The sequence below is a fragment of the Microtus oregoni genome, unplaced genomic scaffold (genome assembly GCF_018167655.1).
Source record: "Microtus oregoni isolate MIOR12 unplaced genomic scaffold, Mior012 000050F_002, whole genome shotgun sequence".
NCBI classification, from domain to species: Eukaryota; Metazoa; Chordata; class Mammalia; order Rodentia; family Cricetidae; genus Microtus; species Microtus oregoni.
This window is the reverse complement of record NW_024543226.1, coordinates 1487311-1512362: the sequence shown is the minus strand read 5'-3', so window position 1 is coordinate 1512362 and position 25052 is coordinate 1487311. Positions and strand designations below refer to the sequence as shown.

Below are 25052 nucleotides of genomic sequence, written 5' to 3'. Positions count from 1 at the left end.
TTTTATGTTGCCTGCATAAGTGTATTGTATTGTGTACATTTCTGGTGCCCGTGGAGATCAGAGGAGAATATCAGATCTCCTGGAACTGGATGGTTATGAGCTACTGTGTGGCTTCTAGGAGTTGAACTCAGATTGTCTGTAAGAACAACAAGTGCTCTTAACCATTAAGACAATGTCTCCATCGAGACAATCTCTCCAGCCCCTAAAAAGAGGGCCAGGGTATTTGTTTGTTTTGAGATGGAGTCTTGTATTCCAGGCTGACCTCAAATTAGCCATGTAGCACAGGACTGCAGACATGTATCACCATGTCAGGTTTGTGCAGTGTAGATGGGGACTGAATGTTTCTTCCTGGCTGCCCAGACCCAAATAATCACACAGAAACTATGTTAATTACAACAGTCTTTGGCCAATGGCTTAGAAATATTGTTTACTTAGCTCTTAGATCTAAAATTAACCCATTTCTATTAATCTGTGTATCACCATGAGGCTGTGGTGTCTACTAGTAAGGTTCTGGCATCCTTCTCCTTCACCAGCTACACGGTGTCTCCTGACCCTACCTACTCTCTCTCTATATCTCTGCTCAGATTTCCTGCCTGGCTTTATTCTGCCATGCCATATACCAAAGCTGCTTCTTTATTAACCAATGGTAATAAAATGTATTCACAGCATACAGAGGAGCATCCCACATCAATGCAGTGCTGGGGATGAAACCCAGGACTTCATGTGTACTAAGCACTCTACCAACTAAGATGCATGCAAATCATTTCTGTCTTTTTTGATACAATATGTCACATAGCCCAGTCTGGCCTTGAAACTCACTGTATAACCTGAACTTCTTTTTTTATTTTATTGATATTTATTGAGCTCTACATTTTTCTCTGCTCCCCTCCCTGCCTCTCCCCTTCTCCCTTCAACCCTTCCCCAAGGTCCCCATGCTCCCAGTTTACTCAGGAGATCTTGTCTTTTTCTACTTTCTACTTCCCATGTAGATTAGATCTATGTAAGTCTCTCTTAGTGTCTTCATTGTTGTCTAAGATCTCTGGGATTGTGGTTTGTAGGCTGGCTTTCTTTGCTTTATGTTTAAAAACCACTTGAGTGAGTACATGTAATGATTGCCTTTCTGGGTCTGGGTTACCTCACTCAAAATAATGTTTTCTAGCTCCATCCATTTTCCTGCAAAATTCAAAATGTCGTTATTTTTTTTTTTCTGCTGTGTAGTAAGTACTCAATTGTGCAAATGTACCACATTTTCTTTATCCATTCTTTGGTCCAGGGGCATTTAGGTTGTTTCCAGGTTCTGGCTATGACAAACAAAGCTGCATATTTGAGCACATGTCCTTGTGGCATGACTGAGCATCCTTTGGATATATACCCAAAAGTGGTATTGCTGGGTCTTGAGGAAGTAACCTGAACTTCTGATCCTTTTGTCTCCCCATCCTGAGTGCTGGTGTTATAGACATGCACCATTATATCTGGTTTGTGCAATGCTAGCTTTCAATGTGCTAAGCAAGCAGTCCATTAACTTCGTGACACCGCCAGGGAGGTATAGGCTTTACCAGAGGATAAGAAGTATGCATAACTGAGCAATTCCAGTCAAGATATATTTTACCCATCATGGACATAGCCCTGTCACAGGACATAGTCTGTCCCGTGAGATGGTCTGATAATTTTTAAACACTGTGTGAACTCTCTTTCTTGGAAAACATCACACCTTTCCATTCCTCCCCACCCAGTGGTACAAGGGTCCCAGCCTTTTCCTTCTGGGCTAATGCCAATTCCTTGAGGTTCATTGCCTCAATTGTCTACTGGTTGAGGAGAGAGGCACAGTCTGTGAAGTGAAGCTTGCATTCCATTGGAATCATCTTCCAAGTGTGGCAAATGAAGCCGGGACAGTACCGTTATAAGTCTGTGCTATTTTTTAAAAATATTTATTTATTTTTTATGTATAAATAGTCTATCTGTATGTGTAGATAGGCCAGAAGAGGGCACCAGACCTCATTACAGGTGGTTGTGAGCCACCATGTGGTTGCTGGGAATTGAACTCAGGACCTTTGGAAAAGCAGGCAATGCTCTTAACCACTGAGCCATCTCTCCAGCCCCAAAGCTTGTGCGATTTTAACTGACTAAATGTGCCTTACCAGCTCATTGCTGTCATTTTCCTTAAAACCGAGATTGGCAGGTATAACCCTTCAGGTTTCTTAGGAGTTTTTCTTTGCTGAGATGATGGTCTCACTCTGTTGCTGTGATGGTTTGAATGAAAATGTCCACCACAAGCTCAGATCTTTGAATACGAAGTCAGTTGATGATGCTGCCCAGGGAAGTTTGTCAGGTGATGGTGCTGTTCAGGTAGGTTTCAGAGGTGTGACCTTGCTGGAGGAAGTATGTCCCTGTTGGTGGGCTTTGAGGATTCAGATTCTCTCTAGTTCTAGTTCTCTTGTTTACTGTTGCCTGTACATGATTTGCACATGATTTTACACCTCAACAAAACACTTGCATCTACTAAAAACATTTTTTAAATGACATGGAAAATCTTTCCTTCCTATAAATATGAATTTATAGCCTTGTGTGTTGGATCCCACTTACCATCTCTCAGCCCTGGACAGGATGAGGCAGGAAGACTGGCACAAATTTAAGGCCCTGCCTGGCCGTAATGAGTTCCAGGTCAGTCTGTGAGACTGTTGCAAAGGCAGCAACCCTGACAAGAACATCGCCAAGTGGCTTCATTTTCAGCTGGCATTGTGACATCCACTTATAATCCCATCACACAGGACGTGGCAGCTAGAGGGTCAGGCGTTCAAGACAAGTATACAGTGAGTTTGAGGTTAGTCTGGGCTACATGAGATCATGCCTCAAAAAATGTGTTCCTGGAGCTACTGAATACTAAAACGCGTCCATTTTAGAGAGAATTGGTGGCAGCCATGACTCTGTGCTACAGGAGGGAAGTACTGGGGTCAGCAATGAGACTTGATATAAAGATGTCAGTTGTTCTTGGATTTTCTGTTCAGTCCCAACAAGGGTGGGGCTGTCCTTCCTCGCTTTTGTTTCCTGTGGTCTTTGCTAGCCTCTGTTGTGCGATTTCATTTTGCCTCTCTTTCCTGAATGCTTGAACTTTTCCCTCAAGGCTTATCTTCTTCCTGTTGACATTTGCTTTGGGCTTTGTTTCAACTTTTGCAGCAGCAGTAACTTTAACCAGCAGGCTGCAGATCTCCCGACCTCTTTATTTACTGCCTCTTTAACTGAATTAACTTTCTTTGTAGAAATCTTGGTATTGTCCACAGTGGGAAAGGTGGGCTCCTAGGTGCCTGTGGATCTTCACAAAGTTCATCTGCCCAGCTACTTTCAATACACACCCCTGAGCTACTGGGGTCCTGAATTAAGAAAAATTGTCTATTTTCTATCCATCGCCTGCTTGTCTGTCTGTCTGTCTATCTATCTGCCAGTTTCCTTCCTTCCTTCCTTCCTTCCTTCCTTCCTTCCTTCCTTCCTTCCTTCCTTCCTTCCTTCCTTCCTTCCTTCCTTCTTGTTTTCCTAGACAGGGATTCTCTGTAGCTTTGACTGTCCTGGAACTCCCTCTGTAGACCAGGCTGGCCCTAAACTCACAGAGCTTCGCCTGTCTCTGCCTCCCTGAGTGCTGGGATTAAAAGTTTACACCACCACTGCCCAAATTTGGTAGTTCTATCTACCAAATCTTATGTCTTTTTAAAAAAAAATATTTATTTATTTATTTATTATGTATGCAGTGCTCTGTCAACATGTATCTCTGCAGGCCAGAATTGGGCACCAGATATCATTACAGATGGTTGTGAGCCACCATGTGGTTGTTGGGAATTGCACTTAGGACCTCTGGAAGAGCAGCCAGTGCTCTTAACCTCTGAGCCATCTCTCCAGCCCCCAATTGAAGGGGCGTGGTCGATCGGTATTTAGAATTAACCAGACCAGTTTAATATAACAGACTCAGCTTTTAATAAATGGAAGAAAGAGAACTTACAAACCCAGGGTTCCAGCGATCCGGAAGCACAGGGAACAAGAAAGGAGAAGGCAAGCACACCTGGATCTTTTATCTGTTTTTCTGTGGCTCCAGGAGGACACACCCTAAACAGAATGTGATTGGCTGAAGTTCCCCATCATCCAATCTTATGTCTTATATGAATGCAATGCCCCTCTTTTTCTTAGATAAATAGTAGTATACTTATGTTTTCTCCATTTTGATTTTGTTCACCTAGTGATAGATCAGAAGATCACTTCAAGGTATATGGAATGCATTGTCTTCATTTTTAATTGCTTCATAAATACTTCGTCTAATTAATATACTGAAATTGTTCCAAATAGTCTTACTGATGAACATTTTAGTTTGGTGGGTTTTTTTTTGGTTTTTCAAGACAAGGTTTCTCTGTAGCTTTGGAGCCTGTCCTGGAACTAGCTCTTGTAGACCAGGCTGGCCTCGAACTCACAGAGATCTACCTGCCTCTGCCTCCCAAGTGCTGGGATTAAAGATGTGTGCCACCACTGCCCAGCTCTAGTTAATTAAAAAAAAAAACTATCTTGGTATTACATAGAGAGCTGTAAAGAATGACCTCATACATATGTCATAGTGGGTTTTTGTCAGTGTTTCTTTGGGATGGATTTCAAAAAGAGGGTTTGTTAGGTGAAAGGGGAAATTGAGCAGGATTTCCACCATCTCCCATCCAGTGGGGTGGTACAGTTTTACATTCTTACCATCAAAGTGACATGAAAGTGCTTGCCCATAGCTTCACCAGAACACTATGCAGACAAAACTTTGGATTTTCGCCAATCTGATAAGAAATCATATCATTGTTTACTTTTAATATATATCCTTATGATAAATACTTTTCATATGACTGAATAATTTATTCTGAACGTTAACTTCTTTTTAATTACTTAGAAAAAATTCTATGTATAAGTATCTTGCCAGTATCTGTGTCTGCACACCATATGCATACCTGGTGCATATAGGAGCCAGAAAAGAGGAGGTCAGAGCCCCTGGATTGGAGTTACGAATGGTTGGTTGCCACTATATAGGTGCTGGGAAAGGAATCTGGGTCTTGTGTAAGAATGACTAGTGTTCAGGCTCCAAAACCACAGAGAAACCCTGTCTCGAAAAACCAAAAAAAAAAAAAAAAAAAAAAAAAAAGAATGACTAGTGTTAACTGTTGAGACACCCTCCAGGCCGCAATGAGTTCTGTCTTGACCATTAAGATATCTATTTAATGTGTTTTGAACTATTATCATTTTTTAAATTGTTCAATCATTATTTTTTAGAAATGGGGGGCATGGAACCCCGGGTTTAGTTGTCTTACTTCTGTGATACCAGCACTCTGTAGGTAGAGGCAGGAGGATCAGAGGTTCAAAGTCAAATTCAAAACCCACTGGGATACAGAAGACCCTGTATTAAAAAAGAAAAGTATTACACTGTCGGTCCCACCTTTAGGTGAAGAGCTTAGGTCATTAATGGCTGCTGAAAGAGGAAGAATCAGCTTCCTTCAGGGACTAGGTTACCCAGTCTCAAGTGGTCATCTCTGGACACACATGCAAATAAGCAATGCTAAAGGAACTCAGTAGGTTGCATATGCTTGTGTGCATCTATATACATACATACAGACAGATATGTAACAATAATAACTAAGGCACAGATCACGAATTTGAGAGGAAAGGATGGGACACAGGAGGAGTTGGAAGAGTGGAGGGAGTGGTAGGAGAGATGTAGACAGATTCAATATTTCTGTGTGAAGTTCACACACACACACACACACACACACACACACACACACAAAGAAAAGTACTGTCTTTGGTCAGTAAAAGCATTTTTAAGTTTTTAGTCATGTCCTTTTGCCATGACCTTAATATCCTTTCATTTTCCCACTGAAATAGTTTTTGACAGATTCTTTAGTAAATTGGGTGACAAGATATTTTACATTTATTTTGCACATTAAATACCCTAGAACTGGAAGCAACCATTTCCCAGAGTGTTGGTAGAGTAATAACCCCCATATCTGCAAAAACTTCCGCACTCATAACTCTAACAGTATCACTAACTGACTTTATATTCATATGACATTTCATTGTTTATGATGTTTCTTCCTCATAGTCTAAAAATGTAGGACTTCTTTCACGTTTCCTAAACACAGAACAGGACTTGGCACACTGGCAGAGTCAGAAGCTGCTTCTTCCCATTGATCAGAAATTGTGATTACAGCCCCGGCATGAGGGGAGTAGTGGCCTTCAGGGACCGATCCTAGTCATTCCATCATTTATTCCGCTGACTGAGAGACAGTTGCAGGCATCATTCTGGTCATGAAACAATGTTTCGTTCCACTGGGGCGCAGACTGGCCAGTACTGCCCTGGTCAGCAGTCTATCTGACTGGGAACGCATAGGTGGAAATGATTGCTCTACAATGCCAAGCTCTAAACTTACCTGATAAGGCCAGCTGAGCCCTTGGACTCGAGGGAAACTGGAGCATTGTCTCCTTCAGGGAGAAAACATTATGCAACTGTTTGTACATTTTATTTTTTTCTTTCTTTCTTTTTTTTTTTGGTTTTTCGAGACAGGGTTTTGCTGAAGTTTTAGAGCCTGTCCTGGAACTAGCTCTTGTAGACCAGGCTGGCCTCGAACTCACAGAGATCCGCCTACCTCTGCTTCCCGAGTGCTGGGATTTAAAGGCGTGCATGTGCTACCACCACCACTGCCTGGCACATTTCATTTCTTACCTTTATTTACAGAAGAAGCAGTGATTACTTGCAGCTTATGTCAGTGTCATGTATTTAACATTTTCAAATTTATTTTTAGTGTGCACACGCATTTATGTGCACACTCATCGTGCTTATGGGGGTCAGGGGACAATGTTGTGGAGTTGGAGCTCTTTCTATCTTTGCGTCAGTTCCGGGGATTGAATTTGGGTTGCCAGGCTACAGCAGCAGCTTTCCGTGCACGCTGCGCCAGCCATCACCTCACTGGCTCCTGGAAGTCACATCCTTTCTGTGGGGGAGGGAGCAGCTTGGGTGAGGCTAGCAGTTGTTCAAGTCCTGCTGGCTGCCAGGCATTCTCTGCAGATTTGCTCTTAACGTTTTCCCCTTACCACTGTGTAGAAGATAAAGGAGGACAGGAAAGCACGTTTTAGGAATAGGAAATCAAATAAAAAATTTTCTATTCTTTTCTGAAGCCCGGAAGTAATTAATCTCATAGCTCTGCTTTATCTCCAGATACCATCTGCACAGGATTTCCTGTTTACTCCTCGCACTGCTATTACAGTGGGCCTGTTTGGCCGCTTCGCATTGTATCAATCACTCAGATGGTTTTTTCCCCCACAAAACAGAGTTCTCAGGACATTCAAGGGTGGAAGAAGAGACCTCTACCTCTCAGTTCTGCCTCCCCTAGGGTACAGTTTTGGGACAGTGATGGGATTGAGCTGATTTAAAGTGTAAGGGAAAAGTAATCAGAAATGAAGCCATCAGGGGTGTGAACATTTATAATAAGTCTCTTCATGATACTTCACAGGATGCTCATTGAGAAAATGACAGACTTAGCATGATCTGAGGGTGGAATATTTGAGGTTCTTGATACCAAAGGTCAAATGCTAGTGCAGGTCCAAGTGAAGAGTCAAGAGTTTCTACAAAAGTGGCTTACAAAGTAATCTAGGAAACTGTTTCTACCATAGCCAATGCTTCCGATGTTTACAATTAGTGCTATCTTTTTTTTCTTTTTAAAAATTTTATTTCTTATGTATACAGTGCACGTTTGCCTGCAGGCCAGAAGAGCATACAATATCTCATCATAGATGGCTGTGAGCCACCAGGTTGTTGCTGGGAATTGAACTCGGTCCTCTGGAAGAACAGTCAGTGCTCTTAACCTCTGAGCCATCTCTCCAGCCCAGAATTAGTGCTATCTTAATCTTTATTTGTTCCCTCTCTCTCTCTCTCTCCCCGCACCGTGTGTGTGTGTGTGTGTGTGTGTGTGTGTGTGCATGCCATGACATACATGCATGTGGGGGTCAGAGGACAACTTGCAAGAGTCAACTCTTTCCTTCTACACTGTGGTACTCAGGAATCAAACTCTGGCTTGGCAGCAGCAAGCTCCTTTACCTCTGAACCATCTCGTCTGCTGCCCAGAATTAGTGATATTTTTATAAGACAGTGTTCATTTTTGTTTTTCGTTGTGAGCCTAGCTTATAATGGCTGAGCCATCTCTCCAGCCTGAGACAATTCTTTTAATGCTCCAGCCCAAGACAATTTTTTAGAAAATGTTTTATTTGACTTTTTTTTAAAATGTATATTGGTGTTTCCCCTGTATATTTGTCTGCACACCACACGTGCTTGAAGCGCCTAAGGAGGCAGAAAAGGGTGTTCTGGATTTCCTAGAACTACAGTCACAGGTGATTTGTAGGCCCATATTTCTATATGGTATGGCAGCCAAGGTATTAAGCCATAGGCCACATCTGAAGTGGCCACGTGACCTTCCAGACAGGCTGTCGCTAACTTAACAAAAGGTCAGGATGTTGCTGTGCTCTTTCTCTGTAATTTGGAGGATGCCTGAAAAGAGATGCTAATTCAGCCTATGTGACAAATCTCGCATACTGACCAGGAAGACATGACAGCAAGCACAGGTAGATGTGGATGTGACTAAAAGGCAGTCATCTGGTTACCTAGGAAACCGAATGCTAATGATTTTCCCTCAGTTTCTGTTCTGGTATAAAAGCTGTTTTGGAGAATAAAGGAGAGGAATTCTTCAGCATGTGAACTCAGGATTTCATGAGGGATCATAGAGAATGTCCCTCCCGATAAAGCCTTATGAGTTGTGTCTTTATACCCGTGCCTCCATGCTGGTCAAGAGAGAGATAGCTTATGTTGGGGTCTGGTCAAGAGAAATAATTTATGGTGTGGGCTGCCGCCAGACCCCGACAGTGATTGAGCTACTTTGGTTGCTGGGAAACAAACCCAGGTCCTCTAGAAGAACAGCCAGTGCTCTTAACTGCTGAGCCATCTCTCCCTCCCCGGAATTAGTGATTCCTAAAAATCAATGAAAAACAATGAACTGAAAGAAAACAAAGCTATAGGATTTATTTAGTTTTTTATCCTCATTTTAAGTCACTTTAGTGAGGAGGGGAATTTAATGGTTCTGCCAAGGAGACTGAAGCTCAGGAGAGTATAACGTATAAAACTACCAGCAATTAATCAACGGGAATGGAAGGGCTGGAAGTTCAGCACAAGGCACTTATAGACATGGAAGCACCAACTGCTGGCCCTTAGCCTTGGAGCTTCTGATTCAGATGACCTTGGTCAGACCCAAGGACATACATATGGACCCAGAACCACAGTTTAAAAATCGCTGATATGGGCTGAGGAGATGGCTCAATGGTTAAAATCACTAGCTGCTCTTCTGGAGGACCTGGATTTGACCCCCAGCACCAACCATCTATAACTCCAGTCCCAGGGGATCTGACACCTCTTATGGGAACTGCATGGACATGGGGCATAGACATACATGCAGGCAAAACATCCATATGCATACAATAAAAATAAATAGAGACAATTTAAAAATTACTGATATGAATACCAAACAAACCATAGAAACCAGGTGTGGTGGTTGAATAAGAAAGCTCCCTCCCATCCTTCATATATTTGAGTGCTTTGTCATCAGGGAGTCACAGTATTAGGAGGTGTGGCCTTGTTAGAATAGATGTGGCCTTGTTGGAGGAAGTGTGTCATTAGGGGTGGGCTTTGAGGTTTCAGAAGCTCAAACCAGCCCCTATGACTCTCTCTTCCTGCTGCCTGACAATCCAGATATAGTACTTTCAGTTCCTTTTCCAGCATCATGTCTGCCTTTAGGTTGCCATACTTCCCACTGGGATGATAATAGACTAAACCTTGAAACTGTAAGTCAGCCCCAATTAAACTTTTTCTTTTATAAGAGTTAACCATGGTCTTGGTGTCTCTTCACAGCAATAGAACTGTAACTACAAATCAAGAAAGTAGAAAGTGAACATTCAGGAGGAGAACAAAAAGAGCTCTAAAGAAGATGCTAATAAAACACAAGTGCTATAGTAGGAAAAAGGGAAAATAAGGAGACTTATGTGGGGAGGAGGATGAGAGAGTAAAGCATATCAAAAATGAGTGGGAGAAATAAATAACACTAAAAATGGCTTAATTTGAATTAACACACATTGAGAGCTAATGCTCTCCCCAAAAGCCATAAAAGCCCAGCCCTAGGTGGGGAATAACTCCACTTGAGTTGTTGGCAAGGAGTAGTCAAGGCTACTGTCACTGCTCTTGGTTGTTGCCTGCTAGAACTTAAGACAGCACATAGTTGGGTCACAGGGCTTGGGAAAATCAAGCTGGTACTGACTATAAAGCCTCCTCCTAGATGGCTAGCTTTCATATTGCCAAAACATGCTATACAAACTGCTTGTGGAGAAAAGTTATCAGCAGTCCTACTCACCGAAAAATCCTGTGAACTACTATAGTGACTGGTCCAGTGAGATATGCTTGACGGTGCAATAGTGGCGCTAATGTCTTGGGGGTAATCAATAGCTCTCTGATTGAACTTAAAGACCACTCAATTGGAAGTACCTCATGCTAGTTACTGTAAACCTATTTAAGAATCTGTAGCTGGAGAAATCATGGATCCTAGAAGAGAACATACTACTACCATTTTGCTGCCATTTTTGTTTTCAACCGCCTTCTAAATACTTATCCTTATTTGTTCAATACAACTAAGTTATATAACTTGTATTATACTAACATACTAACTTATATTGAATAATTGCTGTTTTCACCCATCATCAAAGAAGATTCTTTTTGTAGTAGGTGAAGGCTATTACAGGGATATACAACTGGCCAAAATGCAGAGAGTAAGTGACTGTGCAGCTCTTATCCCTAAATGGGACATCTATGACTTAACCCCTACATCCAAGGCTCAGGAAACATCTTGGAAGCAAAATTTAAAAGGTTGCAAGAGCAACCAGGGGGAACTTCTATGAGCTAATGTCTTCTGAACATGAAAGGAATGTTGTACCCATAAACTCTCAACAATGTGGTTACTTAATCAAAATCATAACAGTCAATGGAAGAAGGGCACACAAGGCTTTAACCTGGTTGAAGAGCTATAGGCAGTTGATGGCTGCTGATGGAAGAGAATGTGTGTGTGTGTGTGTGTGTGTGTGTGTGTGTGTGTGTGTGTTGATGTGATTGTGCCTCAATGTACGAGTGTAGAGGTCAGAGAACACCTTGCATGAGTCCCTTCTCTCCTTTCATCCTGTGGGCTGTGCAGGAGGCAAGGAGGTCTTTGTGCTCACAGATAAACACTAGAGGAATCTGAAATGCTAAACACATAGGGTTGTTCCTTCAAAGGAAGGTGTGCACAACCTGTTGTCTGCCCAGAAGGCTGAAAGTGGAGTTGACTAATAGTCTGGTGACCTTCACACTGTCTGGGTCACCAAGACCACACAGAATCCTCCCCCAGGCCCTTATTGTAACCTTGTTTTTGCCAGTCAATCCATAGAACTTGTATTTTCAATCAACACTGGTTACTTAGTTGTATTGAACTGAACTGACTTCTTTTTTATTTTATTTTATTTTATTTTTTTATTTTTTTGGTTTTTCGAGACAGGGTTTCTCTGTGGCTTTGGAGCCTGTCCTGGAACTAGCTCTGTAGACCAGGCTGGTCTCGAACTCACAGAGATCCGCCTGCCTCTGCCTCCCGAGTGCTGGGATTAAAGGCGTGCGCCACCATCGCCCGGCCTGAACTGACTTCTTACTTCCCTCAGACCATCGCTCTGCTGGCTGTGGTGGTCTCAGAGACCCCCCCCCAACTCTACATCCCCCACCCCCCACATCTCAAGGTTCCAGAGATTGACCTCATGTCATCCTGCCTGGTGGCAATCTTCTTTACCTGCTTAGCCATCTTCCTAGCGTCACATTTCTATCTGGATGTATTTTCCTAATTACAAGTTTTCCAAGAAGACAAAAAGAGCTATATGTGTAAGCTGAAGCCTGTGTGTCTGGTCGGCCTGACTCTCACTCCCTGACTCAAATGTATTTACTGAAAATAGATGTGTGCACTCCAGATGTGTTTCTCTGAGTACAGTCAACACACAAAGGGAAGCATTTAGCTAAAATACATACCATCCAAAATTATAATCATTATATACTTACTCTTTTACATTCTGCCTATTTCACTTACCATTATAGCTCAGATTTTCATTGACATTAAATAACTAGTGCTTTATAGGTCAAAATAGGACTTTCTGTTTTAAATACAAGATCTCTTGTAATCCGGGATAGCTATGCTCTTGAAGATGGCCTTGAAATCAGAACCCTCCTGCCTCCGCATCTTGAATAACAAATATGCATCTCCTTGCCCAGGTCCAAATATTGCTTTAGTTCACCTATCTCTTAGTAAGCCAGTTTGCCTAACATACTACAAATGGAAACTCAATATAGTTTGCAAATATTCTATTGTTCCCTAACTTTTGACTATTTTCCTGCCATTCACAGTACTTACTTAACTATTTTTTTATATTTTATTTAAAATTATTACTTTCTCACAGTATCTCGTGTAGACCAAACTGATCTTGAACTCACTATGGAGCCACGGAAAACAGTATAGCAGCTCTTGAAAAATTAGACATAGAGCTAACACATAATCCAATAATTCACCTTCTAGACATATATACTGAAAAGAAAGAAGAGCAGAGATCCAAGTGGGGTAGTTTCCCATCTTTGGTCATAGTAGCATTATCTATAATAGCCAAATGACAGAAATAACCATGTAAGTGGACAGACAAGCAGAATATCCACAGTGTGGACTGTTATTGGGACTTCAAAATTGAAGAATGTCTGCTAAATGTTATAACCCACGGGTAAGCTGTTTGAAAACTTGCTAGGCAAAAGCAGAAAGACAGCAAAGGACAAACACGCGGTGATTCCACTTCTGTAATGTACTCAGCAGCCAAACTCGTATGAAATGGAAAGTAGAATGGTGGATCTCAGGGTCTGTGGGAGGGAAAACAGGAAATGATCTTAATGAATCTAGACTTCCAGAGATGCAGGATAAGCACTGGAGAAGAATGGTGATGACAATTTCACAGCACTGTGAATGTGCTTATTTGTATATAGACAGTGAGGATTGAATGCAGGGCTCTGTCCTCCCCACTGATATACCTCTCCGGGACAATGTGAATGCATTTACTTCCACTGAAGGGTGCTCCTGGAAGTGAGTAAAATAGCCATTTCTAAGGTATTTAGAGTTATAAATAAGAAACGAATAAAACTGACCATAGTATCAGAACTTGAGCATTCCCTGGGGACCATCCCATGCCAGAACCCAGGGCCCAAAGGAAAACCTTGACTGATTCCAGCTTCAGTGGCTGGGCATAGCTTCTCCTAGCTCCCAGGTCCTGGGCAGATAGCAGGTTGTGCACACCTTCCTTTGAAGGAACAACCCTATGTGTTTAGCATTTCAGATTCCTTTAGTGTTTATCTGTGAGCACAAAGACCTCCTTGCCTCCTGCACAGCCCACAGGATGAAAGGAGAGAAGGGACTCATGCAAGGTGTTCTCTGACCTCTACACTCGTACAGTGAGGTACAATCACATCACACACACACACACACACACACACACACACACACACACACACACACACACACAGAGAGAGAGAGAGAGAGAGAGAGAGAGAATAAATAAATAATAAATGTAAAAATGATTTTAAAATGTAAAAATAAAAACGTAGCCCAACTGACAAAAGTTTTGGACATTTATTATATTTTGGAAGTGTGTACATAATATATTGACTTGTTGAACAAAGAATATTTAGATTAAAACCATTATTTTGGTGGTTTATCTTTGGGTGTATTGTCTGTCTCAAACTTCTTCTAACAGAATCGTGCAGTTTTCTCTTCGGTTCAGATAAAAAGCAAAAATCTAGTTTGGGGCTTAGAGGCTGTAGAAAATCTTGTGTTTAGAGCACCGCTAGCAGTGGATTGTAAATTCTAGAAAGATCTGGCTTCAGTCAGAAGTCTAAGCCCCTCCTTTTCCCCATTTCAGGATCTGAGCCTTTCAGAACTGCAATTTTTATTTTGACCACCAGGTGACAGCTATCGTCGTTGTCCTTAATTAAAAGACAGGATTTTGTGTGTGTGTGTGATTCAAAAGCAAATATTTGTTATTTTTAAAATCAAATCACATCAGAAAGCATATGGTTAAAACAAACAAAAATCTCAACACAACTTCCCAACCCAAAACAAAAAATTAATACATATATTGAGGGATATTTATATTGCTAGGAGATGATGCAATAAGGAGTCCAAGTGGAACAGAGGACCCGTGTTTAGTTTCTAACTTCTAAACAAGCTCACCTCACACTTATTTATCAAAACATTTTGATAATAAGATTATTGAAAGGGTATAAATCCCTTACTGTAAATAAAAATATAAAATTCCAAAGACAATCTTAAAGCTGGTTAATAGTGCTCTCAAATCTGGACAGCCAGCTATAATTCTCTAAGACAGGTCTATGTTTTAGAGATCCCTGCTAAAAATCTAGTGTACTTAAGTGGGTCTTCATGAAGTAGGACTTCATTATATGAGAACCATTTTAGGACATAGTATGCCAGGGCTACAGCAGCAATACCGCCGTTGTCACGGGTAACAGAAGCGCGTACAGCTGTTCCTTCCATGAACAACAGAGCAGCTGTGGTCCAGGAAACGTAACCACGTGACCGACTGCACTTCATTCACATCTGTAACATCTTTCCTCAGCAGAGAATACGCCATCAATCTTTTCTGTAAGAATTCCAAGTCTTGGATGTGCAGCTTTGCATTACGTCACCATGTTTTGCCTTATTTTGCAAGTACACGGAGCAATGTATAAAACCTCCAGAGAAGCTCCAGAGCTAGAGACGGTCGCTCACGAGTCACAACGTGCTCTCCAAAGGACAAACTGTTGAAATGAAGTCCACCGAGGCATCCCGTTTGCTTTTCAATGCCACACTAACTTTATCCAGGTAAAACCACAATTTCAGTTCTTCAGCCAGTAAGGGAACACATATGTTTTCCTACACAGTTACTAAAAAGAGCAGGTCAAGTTGAATGTGCCGAAATAATTTTTCTAGCCAGATATTTTAGCATCTTGAAGAAAATTAGAGAAGGGATTTCCTTGGTTACTTTCCACAGCTTGATAGGCTTAAAATGAAACAAACAAACAAACAAAAAACCCCACTTCTTTAAGAACAAACAAACAACAACAGTTTTATCCACCGGACAATGGAACATCCCTTCTCTGTCCTTTCTGACCTGACAGCCGCCAAGGGAGGAAATACTTAGGGACATGTTTAGATGAGAATGATTTCCCCACCTTGCTGACATCTGCGGCTGAAGTTAGAGCGGCTGTTTTGCAGCCCCTTTGGTAGGTGGTAGGTCTGCAGTCAGCGAGCATGAATCCCTGGTGGCATAGATGCTTCACAGGGGAGCAGAATATCCACTTCTGCACTTCTTTCCTTTGTCTTGTTTTCTCCTCCTTCAGCTCTCCTCAATGGTTCCTTTGTCTTCCTTCTGGGTGTGTATGAGAATTCAGGGACGGACAGCATTGCAACCGCTTGCTTGAAATTTCCTGTCCCCCCCCCCCCACCACCACACACACACAACTGAGACCCTGTTACTAGAAGGCAGTAGAGTTTCAGCCATGGGAGTTCTCTCTGAAATCACGGCACCATCTACAGGAAAGTGCTGAGAGGTTTCTGCCCCTTTCCTGGCAGTTCTTTGGGACCCTCTGGTAGATTCTTTAGGTAATGTCTGCCGAGGTCCCCATTCTGAACATCCATGTGTCCATTCAGTCTCACTTACTTCAGCCTGAGGCCAGCTTTGGCTGTGACCTTCCCTGCTTGAATGTCACCACCATCTTTGCTCAGCCCTGAGGTGGGTCTCCCTTCACAGGCTTGGGCTCTATTAGAGTCTTCATCACCGTCACTGGACCTGACAGGGTTCTTACTTCAGTTCTGTCTCGTATTTTCTGCGAAAGAGGAAAGTTGGTAGAGGATGAGAAAAGTGGGATTCTATTCCTCGTTCCTTGAATTTCAACAACTTTTTGTTTTTCATATAGTTTCCTAGTCATTCTCATAATAGGGTCAGGATTCACCCTGTATTTCACAAGCTAATCCAGAAGGACTTCATGCGAATCTCTGTGAGTTCAAGGCCAGCCTGCTTCTACACAGTGAATTCCAAGAGAGTGAAGGGTACACAGTGAAAATTTGCTCCAAAATTTTTTTTTTAAAACGGAATGCATAGCAAATTTGCATAGTGTCTATGCATGGCGGCCATGCTAATCTTCTCAGTGTTGCTTCAGTTTTAGTATATGTGGTGCCGAAGGGAGCACAGGACTTAGATCTGTTTTCTTAATGGAACCTAATGCTCTATTTAAATCTGCTATGATCTTCTTCATGTGCAGGCCTTGTTCAGGTAAAGGTAGCTTGTACTTCAGACTAAGCTGGGCGGAGAAGTCTTTTGTAATTTGTAACAAAGACATTCTGCTCATAAAGTTTGACAGCATTTAAATGAATAGGAAAAATGTATAGATTTTATGATCCGATTGAACACATAGTTTTCTATGTTCATTTGAAATGTATGTGAATTTTGCCGCTCTCAGTGTTACTAGTCTTCAACGATTTGTTCCTGACATTGAATTAAAAGGCATCGAATGACACTTATTAAATATGATACATAGATGCCATGCTGGGAACTAAGGCATGCTGTTCTCAGTGTTTTCTATGATATTATCAACACGGACAGCTTCAGGAAACAGAAAAGGGAGCCTGGAGAGATGGTTTAGAATTTAAGAGCACATACTGCTCTCCCAGAAGATCAGAGTTCGGTTCCACACACGCACACTGCGTGAATGGCCCACAGTCCAGGTCCAGGATCTAAGTCCTCCGGCCACCACAGATACCTATAGGAACATGTGCACAAATCCACGCATAGACCCCCTTCACATGGTTTAAAGACAAAGAAACAAAAAGTGGATTATGAGGAAAAAAATCACATGTAAGTTGATATGTATACACAGCAGAATTTTATACAGTTATAAATAAAAATAAAATTATGATGCTTTTCAGTAAAGTGAATGGAGCTGGAAATTATTACATCTGGGCTGGACATAGTGGCACACATATTTCATCTCAGCAGTCTGGAAGTGAAGGCAGGAGAATGTCTGTGAGTTCAAGGACAGTCTGACCTACGTAGTGAGTTCCAGGCCAGCCAGGGCTACATAGAGAAACTCTGTGTGCCACCTCCAATCCCAAAGAAGATTAAGGACAAAACCCTATTTTCTCTAATATGTAGAACTTGGATTGTAATTTTTATGTGTGTGTGCGTGCCTGTCTGTCATGGAAAAAGAAAGGGGATGGTGGAAAGAGAAGGGGGGGCCTAGGGAGAATTGAGGAGGAGAGGAAAGAAGGCCCAAGTTCACCTGCAACGGAAAAGCAGAAGTGGGGTCTGGGAACAGGAATAGGAAGAGAGCAGGGTCGGGGATGTGTGTGAGTGCGTGGGAAACAAAGATCAACAAAAACAAAAGTATTCATATAAATGTCATAAGGAAACTTGCTACTTCATCAGTTTTGTTAAAAAATGAATTAAAAAGACCAACAGGAAATGATGATGCAGTCTGTACTTGTCTAGCATGCATGAATCAATCCATAGAACCAAAATGAAAAATGGAAGATGCTACAAAGTGTATTTGGCTATTGGAGATGCTGGAAAGCCTCTCAGGTGTTAGATCAGCACCCTGAAGTCACGTCCTCTGCCAGACAGAACGTTTGTTTCATTATGTATCAGGGTTTCATTCTGCTGCAGTGCGGTCCTGGAACTCCTTCTGTAGACCAGGCTGGCCTCAGACTCACAGAACTTCACCTGCCTCTGCCTCCTGAAGACTGGAATGAAAGGCATGCACCACTATGCCTGGCTGATTGTTTTGAGACAGATCCCCATTAGGTGCTCCAGGCTTGCCTCGAACTCCTATCTGCCTCTGCTTCCCGAATGCTTCCACCCGCTACCTGTTCTCAGACGGGGTTGGATCTCAGGGGAAAACACAGGGGGAGATGCCCATGTGCCATTGCCCTTCTCAAGCTTCAGTTACCTCTTGAGAAGAGAAGACGATTTTTGCCTGGCAATCTTGTCTCCTTCCAATATCAGGAGGATAACTTTATATTTTTCTTTGGGTTCACCTTCTTATTTAGCTTCTCTAGGATCTCGTATTATAGGCTAAATGTCCTTTATTTATGGCTAGACTTGGGGGTGGGGATAGGGTGGGGGTAAGGGGAAATGGGGAGAAAAAAGTGAGAAGGGGAGGATGGGGAGAGCTTGGGGGAATGGGATGGTTGGGATGGAGGAGGAGTGGATATGGGAGTAGAGAAGTATATATCTTAATTAAGGGAGCCATTTTAGGGTTGGCAAGAGACTTGGCTCTAGAGGTGTTCCCAGGTGTCCATGGAGATGTCCCCAGCTAGATCCTTGGGCAGCTGAGGAGAGGGAGCCTGAAATGGCCCTATCCTATAGCCATACTGATGAATATTTTGCATATCACCATAGAACCTTCATCAGGCGATGGATGGAGATAGAGATAGAGACCCACACTGGAGCACTGGACTGAGCTGCTAAGGTCCAAATGAGGAGCAGAAGGAGGGGGAACATGAGCAAGGAAGTCAGGACCGCGAGGGGTGCATCCACCCACTGAGACAGTGGGGCTGATCTATTGGGAGCTTACCAAGGCCAGCTGGACTGGGACTGATGGAGCATGGGATAAAACCGGACTCTCTGAATGTGGTTGACAAGGAGGGCTGATGAGAAGCCAAGGACAGTGGCACTGGGATTTGATCCTACTGCATGTACTGACTTTGTGGGAGTCTAGTCTGTTTGGATGCTCACCTTCTTAGACCTGGATGGAGGGGGGAGGACCCTGAACTTCCCACAGGGCAGGGAACCCTGACTGCTCTTAGGACTGGAGAGGGAAGGAGAGGGGGAGTGGGGAGAGGAGGAGGGAAATGAGAGGAGGGGAGGAGGTGGAAATTTTTAATTCAATAAAAAAAAAAAAGAAGAGAAGACTGGGGCGACCTAGCTCAATTAAGTTACAATGTTGTTATTAGATACTGGGAAAATATTTTTAAAAAGATCGTTTTAACACGCAGTTTCAAGCTGTGTCATCAAAGCAAAGAAATGGAAGAAAATTAGCCGATCTATATTTCTTTCTTGCTGAACGTTATGGATTGAGGTCACATCACATTCTGGTTATAGAAGAAACCAACCAAGAAGTAGCTGAAAGCTCTTTATGGACTAGCCTCCTAGCCCAGGCCACCACGGCCAGCTTCTTTGTGGCCTGCTCCTCTGCTTGTGCACACTCAAGTCACATCCAGTGCAAACAGCCTGTGTTCACCTCCCCCAAATTTTATTATAGAACCTTCCAGACCCTTGGGTCCGGAAGACACTATTTTTCGATTGCTAACTGGCCATGCTGCTAGTGTCTTAAGGAATCTTTTCCAAGAGCAGACCTTTACCCTTGGCCTGCAATCCATACAGCTCAGAAATCCTTCTATTTGCAGAGACCGCTGTATATCATTGGTCTGATTTAACTCTGTCTCCCTCTGCCCCTCCTCCTTCCTCTTGTCCTCCTCTCGCCCTCCCCATTCTCTTCCTTGTTGTTTTAGTCACAGCAGAGAGTAGATTTTCCCTGGAGAGAATGTGTGAGTCCACCCGCTGTCTCCCTAGTACCATGATCTCTGTAAGGCTTTCTAACCAGTAATTTCCCAGGGCAGTTTCTCTGAAGCTAACTCTGCCATCATTGCATAAACACTCTCAGAGGAAATCTCCTACCTAACAAGGGACTCCAAAATTTTCCCCATGAGCATTCAAGACACTTGAACACACGGATTCAGGTTATGTTTGGCGCCCCATCTCCCAAGTGCTCTGGGCTTTTGGAAAACCGCATTTTGCCCTGCTTGCTTAAGGGACTCTTGCATTCCTTGTGCACCTCTTTAGCAGGCTGGGGATTAAATGGACGGATTCTAGCCCTTTGTACATGTGTGATGGACAGTATTATCTCTAAAGGATAATACTGTCGCCATCTCTTTAAAGATGTAGAAACTGAGTCTCAGGGACTATGAGGACCAGTTTTTCTCTTTGGGAATGACACTAGGCTTATAGAGTCAAGATACCTGATGACAACTTGGTAATGATCATGAGTGGTATTATTTTGTTTTATGACAATGAGAAATGGATAAGGATCTCTCTTACTATGTGTGGTATTATTTCATCCCCCTCTCCTCCGAGATTGAAATGACACAGGTGCTTTGTAGAACTCTCGGAAAATCCACAAAAACAAAAAGAGGCAGAAATAAACAAACACCTAGGAGCCTACCCCTTTCTGGGATTTGCTGACACCTAAGAATGATGCAGGAAAGATGCAGGAATAAAAAGACCCAGGAGCCTACCCCTTTCTGGGATTTGCTGACACCTAGTGGTGGGTGGATTAAAATAGGTTGAGATAGGGCAAAAAGAAAAAGGGAAAAAAGGAAGGAAGAAAGAGAAAGAAAGAAAAAAAGAAAGAAAGAAAAGAAAACCCGGTTCGATCTTAGTCTGGCTTCAGAGGGCAACTCCAGCCTCAGCCCCCAGGGCTAGGATTATAGGCATGTGTTACTATGTCTGGAATGACGTTTAGAACGTCACTAAAAGTACACAAGTTATAAATATACACCTTGATATCTCGCCTCAAAATAAACACATTTGTCTGGCTAGAGACCAAACTAGGAAAGACAACAATACTAGCATCCTATACACCACACAGAGGTCCTCTTCCCCAGCCAGGTGCACTCATTGTTGGGACTTATGAAAACATAGGTAAATTTTGTCTGTTTTTTGAATTTTACTTAAATAGACTCATCCAGAAAGTACCCTTTGTGTCTGCCTTTTTCCCATTCACCATTATCAGTTCATTAATCATCTATCTGGTTGCATGAGGATGTAATTTATTCGCTATTATTGCTGTATGGTGATTTATTGCCTAAATATAATGGGGAATAAAAATTCACCATTGGCAAAATAATAAGACAAAATTAGTGAGAATATAAAATTCTTGACTAGCATAACTCATCATGTTAATATGACTAATGAATACACAAGTCTACACTTTAAAAGTAAATTTTAAAAATGAAAAAAGAATCTACAAAATTAACCGCACAAAGAATGTAAAACAAGTCTCAACAAACTGCAAAGATTAAAATAGCTCAGAGTATATTCTCTGACCATCATGAAAAAAGTTAGAAATTAAGCAAAAAACTAGAACTCACTGTATCTTTTGAAATTAAGAGGTATATTTTTATTTTAGTTTTCTATGGCGTGTTTTGCCTCTGTTGTATGTTTGTGTACCACATACACACCTGGTACACAAAGAGGGCAGAAGAGGGCAGCAGATCCCCTGGGACTGGAGTTATAGATAGCTGTGAGCCGCCAGGTGGGTGCTGGGAAGCAAACCTGGGTCTTCTGGTTTGCTCTTAACCTTTGAGCCCCAAGAAGTATATTTCTAAATAGTGTACTATTCAAAGAAGAAATAAAATAGATATTTGAAAACAGTTTGAGCTGAGTGATAAGTAAAATCATAACATAAGAAAATTTGTGGGATATGAAATTCAAGCAGGCCTTTTTTGTGTGTGTGTGTGTGGGGGGGTAGAAATTGACAGGCTCATTCTAAGATAGCCTTGAATAGCCAAAAGCGTATAGGGAAAGAACAAGATTGAAGAACTCACAGGATCTGCTTTTGAGACTTACTGTAAAGCACAGGCATGAAGAATGTGGTTTGGAGGATGGACGAGATAGGCATACAGATCAATAAGCCAGAATAAAAAGTACAGAATTAGATCCACACATTTGGTCAACTGATTTTCAATAAAGGCATCAAGATAACTCAGCAGCAAGAGAAGAAAAATTGTTTCAACAAATTCGTGGTGGGGACAGAGATGTGGAGATGAAAATTAACTCAAAATGTGTCACCAACCTAAATGTAAAAGCTTAAATGACAAATGAAGCAGAGAGCCTAAGCCATGAATATCCAATAAACTGGATTTATCCAAATTAAAATCTTCTTCTCAAGATACTATTAAGAAAATGAAAAACAAAACCATAGGCTTGGGTAAGATACTTGTAAAGCAGCAGAGTTAATGAAGGACCCATGTGCACAATATCTAAATGAACAGGGCCTGAGGATGGAGTTGGGCTGCGATAGCACTTGCCTAGCATATGCAGAGCCCTGCTTGCTTCTGTCCCCTTCAGCGCTGCCTGCACCAGGTGTGCTGGTCCCTGCCTGTAAACCCAGGACGATGACTTGGAGGCAGGAAGCTCAGAAATTCATGTTTATCCTCAGGTACATGAGGAGATGGAGGCCAACTTGGGTTACTTGAGACCCAGTCTCAACAATAATAATAAATCCCAGTGCAAAATAAGATTGGATAAAGCAAAACTCTTGTATAATTCTGATGGGAATGGAAGATTGTAAGACATGTTAAAAGCAGCTTTTAAATTAGGATTAAATACATCCTTTTCATTGCCTAACAATCCAAATCTTATGTAATTTACACACCAGAAATGAAAATATAAATGAATTCAAAGACTTGTATGCAAATATGCTTAATAGCTTTGTTGGTAATTGGCTAAACCTGGAAAAGATCCAAGTGTCCATTAACTGATAATGAATTGGCAAAATTTGCTATCTATACATATATAATAAAGACAAATTAATCTATTCAATCAGTCCCTAATGTGAATGCAACTCAAAAGCATAATATCGAATGAAACACGGGTCTTAAATGACGGGCATCATTTATATGATATTTTGAAAACATCAAAATTCAGACCACTAGTTTCCAGGTTGGGGAGATAGGATTGACTCCATGCGACGACATGAAGGAACTTTGTGGGGGTGATTAAATTATTGTGTATCCTGGTTGTGGTAGGAGTTACATGACTTTATACAGTTGTCAGTATTCGCATAACTTAGATGTGGAGGTGAATGCTTGTAATCCTAGCTCTCTGGAGGCTGTGGCTGGAATATCACCAGCTGTGCCCATGGGCTACATGGTGAAAGTATGTCTCAAAAACAGAAACCAAAGACCCCAAACTATAAGTCAAATATACAAAACAAAAGCTCATAGAATGTTACTATTAAAATGAATTTTAAGGCTTGGGAAAGCTATACCTCAATAAACCCAATTTGAAGACAAGGTTAGCTAGGGAGTAAGCCTTCAAAACATGTCTTAAGAAGTTGGAAAGAGAGGGCTGGAGAGATGGCTCAGTGGTTAAGAGCACTGACTACTCTTCTAGAGGTCCTGAGTTCAAAACATGGTGGCTCACAGCCACCTGGCGCCCCCTTCTGGCATGCGGGCACACAAGGAAGGAATGATGTACACATAATAAATAAATAAATCTTAAAAAAAAAAAGAAGTTGGAAAGAGAACAGCACTTGTTGTTCTTGCAGAGGACCTAGGTTCTGTTTTCAGTTTCCACACAGTGGCTCACAACCACCAGTAGCTCCAGTTTCAGAGTCTTCAATTCTCTCTCTCTCTCTCTCTCTCTCTCTCTCTCTCTCTCTCTCTCTCTCTCTCCTTATATGAGCATTATTCATGCATGTGGTGCACACACATACTTTCAGGCAAAACATTATTAAACACAAATTAATAAATCTAAACTTTTAAAGAAATTAGACCCTGCTCAATTACAGCGTGATACATTGTTGGTGATTGTGATGGCTATCCTTGGTTGTCAGCTTGACTACATCTGGAATTGATTAAAACCCAAATGACTTGGTGTGGGTCCCCTGGCCAGGATCAGAGGTTGTGCACTGGATGCCCCAGGCTGCAGAAGAGTTGGGGAGCAGGGTTTCCGGCGAGGAGACCTGGGAGACTGTTTTTGGGGCAGCTAGTTTATTGAAATGGCAGGGCTAGCTTCTATAGCTGGAGAGGATGTGGGCGGAGGAAGTGCTGCAGCCTGGACAGGGACTCTCCAAGCTTACCAGTCAGATTAGCAGACTGCTGGTCACATGACTTCTGAGAAGCCAGTTTTTTTTGGGGGGGGGGCAGGCGACAAAAAGAAGCTTCACGGACTTTATCATGACATGGCCTTTGTCCCTATGGAGTTGAGTCGGCCCAAGCCTACTTTGGGTAGGGAGCAGTCCCACTCCTGCCGTTCTCTCTGAGAGATGTCTGGTGTATGGTCAGCGCTCTACTGTCCCTCATCTGGCTTGGGAAGCTACAACTTGGCACATTACCTATTGTAATTTACCTATTTGTAATTTGGATCTTTGAAGTGGGAAGGTATACCTTTATTCCAGATCTTTTGAGGTGGGAAGATGCCCCTTTAATCTGGACCACACCTTCTGCTGAAAGCCTATATAAAAGACATGGAAGAAAGCAGCTCTCTCTCCTCTCCCACCCCTCCCCGGCTCCTTGCTTTCGCCTTGCTATCAAGTCCATTCCTTCAACGGCATCAGAGCCTACTTCTTTGGAATTCTGGTGTATACTGTGTATACTGAAGACCAGCTGAGACATCCAGCCTCATGGGTTGAACAACTACTGGCTTCTATTCCTCTAGAGAATCTTGACTAATACAGTGTATAACTCCTCTTTTGTGAAGCTATGGTCCTCCTTCTTGGGTAGCATCTGATGCTTTAAACATCTATCAGATATCCTTGTCTGTATCAATCATTTCATTGAGGGCTATCACGAGCTGGTAACTTTTGAATCTGATCATTCTCATATTTTTACTAATCAACACTCTTCTAAATGAGAAGGAAAATATCCCCATCACTGCCTGGACTTTTGGGTTACCTGAAATATGACTCCATCTGGGAAAACACACAACTGCTTGATGGTTTTTCTTTAACAAAACTATTTTCCACTGAGAATGTACTGCTTTTGCATGGTTCAGTCTCACTTTTGCTCAGTTAAACATTTTAGAAAATATAAAAAAATTTTCTCTCAGATAAAACTGTGCCTTTGGATGTCATTTAT

General features: G+C 42.1%; 1 pseudogene; it reads right to left on the bottom strand.

The window, feature by feature from the left end:
• Window positions 1-15236: 15236 nt before the first annotated feature.
• LOC121436685 lies at window positions 15237-19898 on the bottom strand (annotated as a pseudogene).
• Window positions 19899-25052: the final 5154 nt, after the last annotated feature.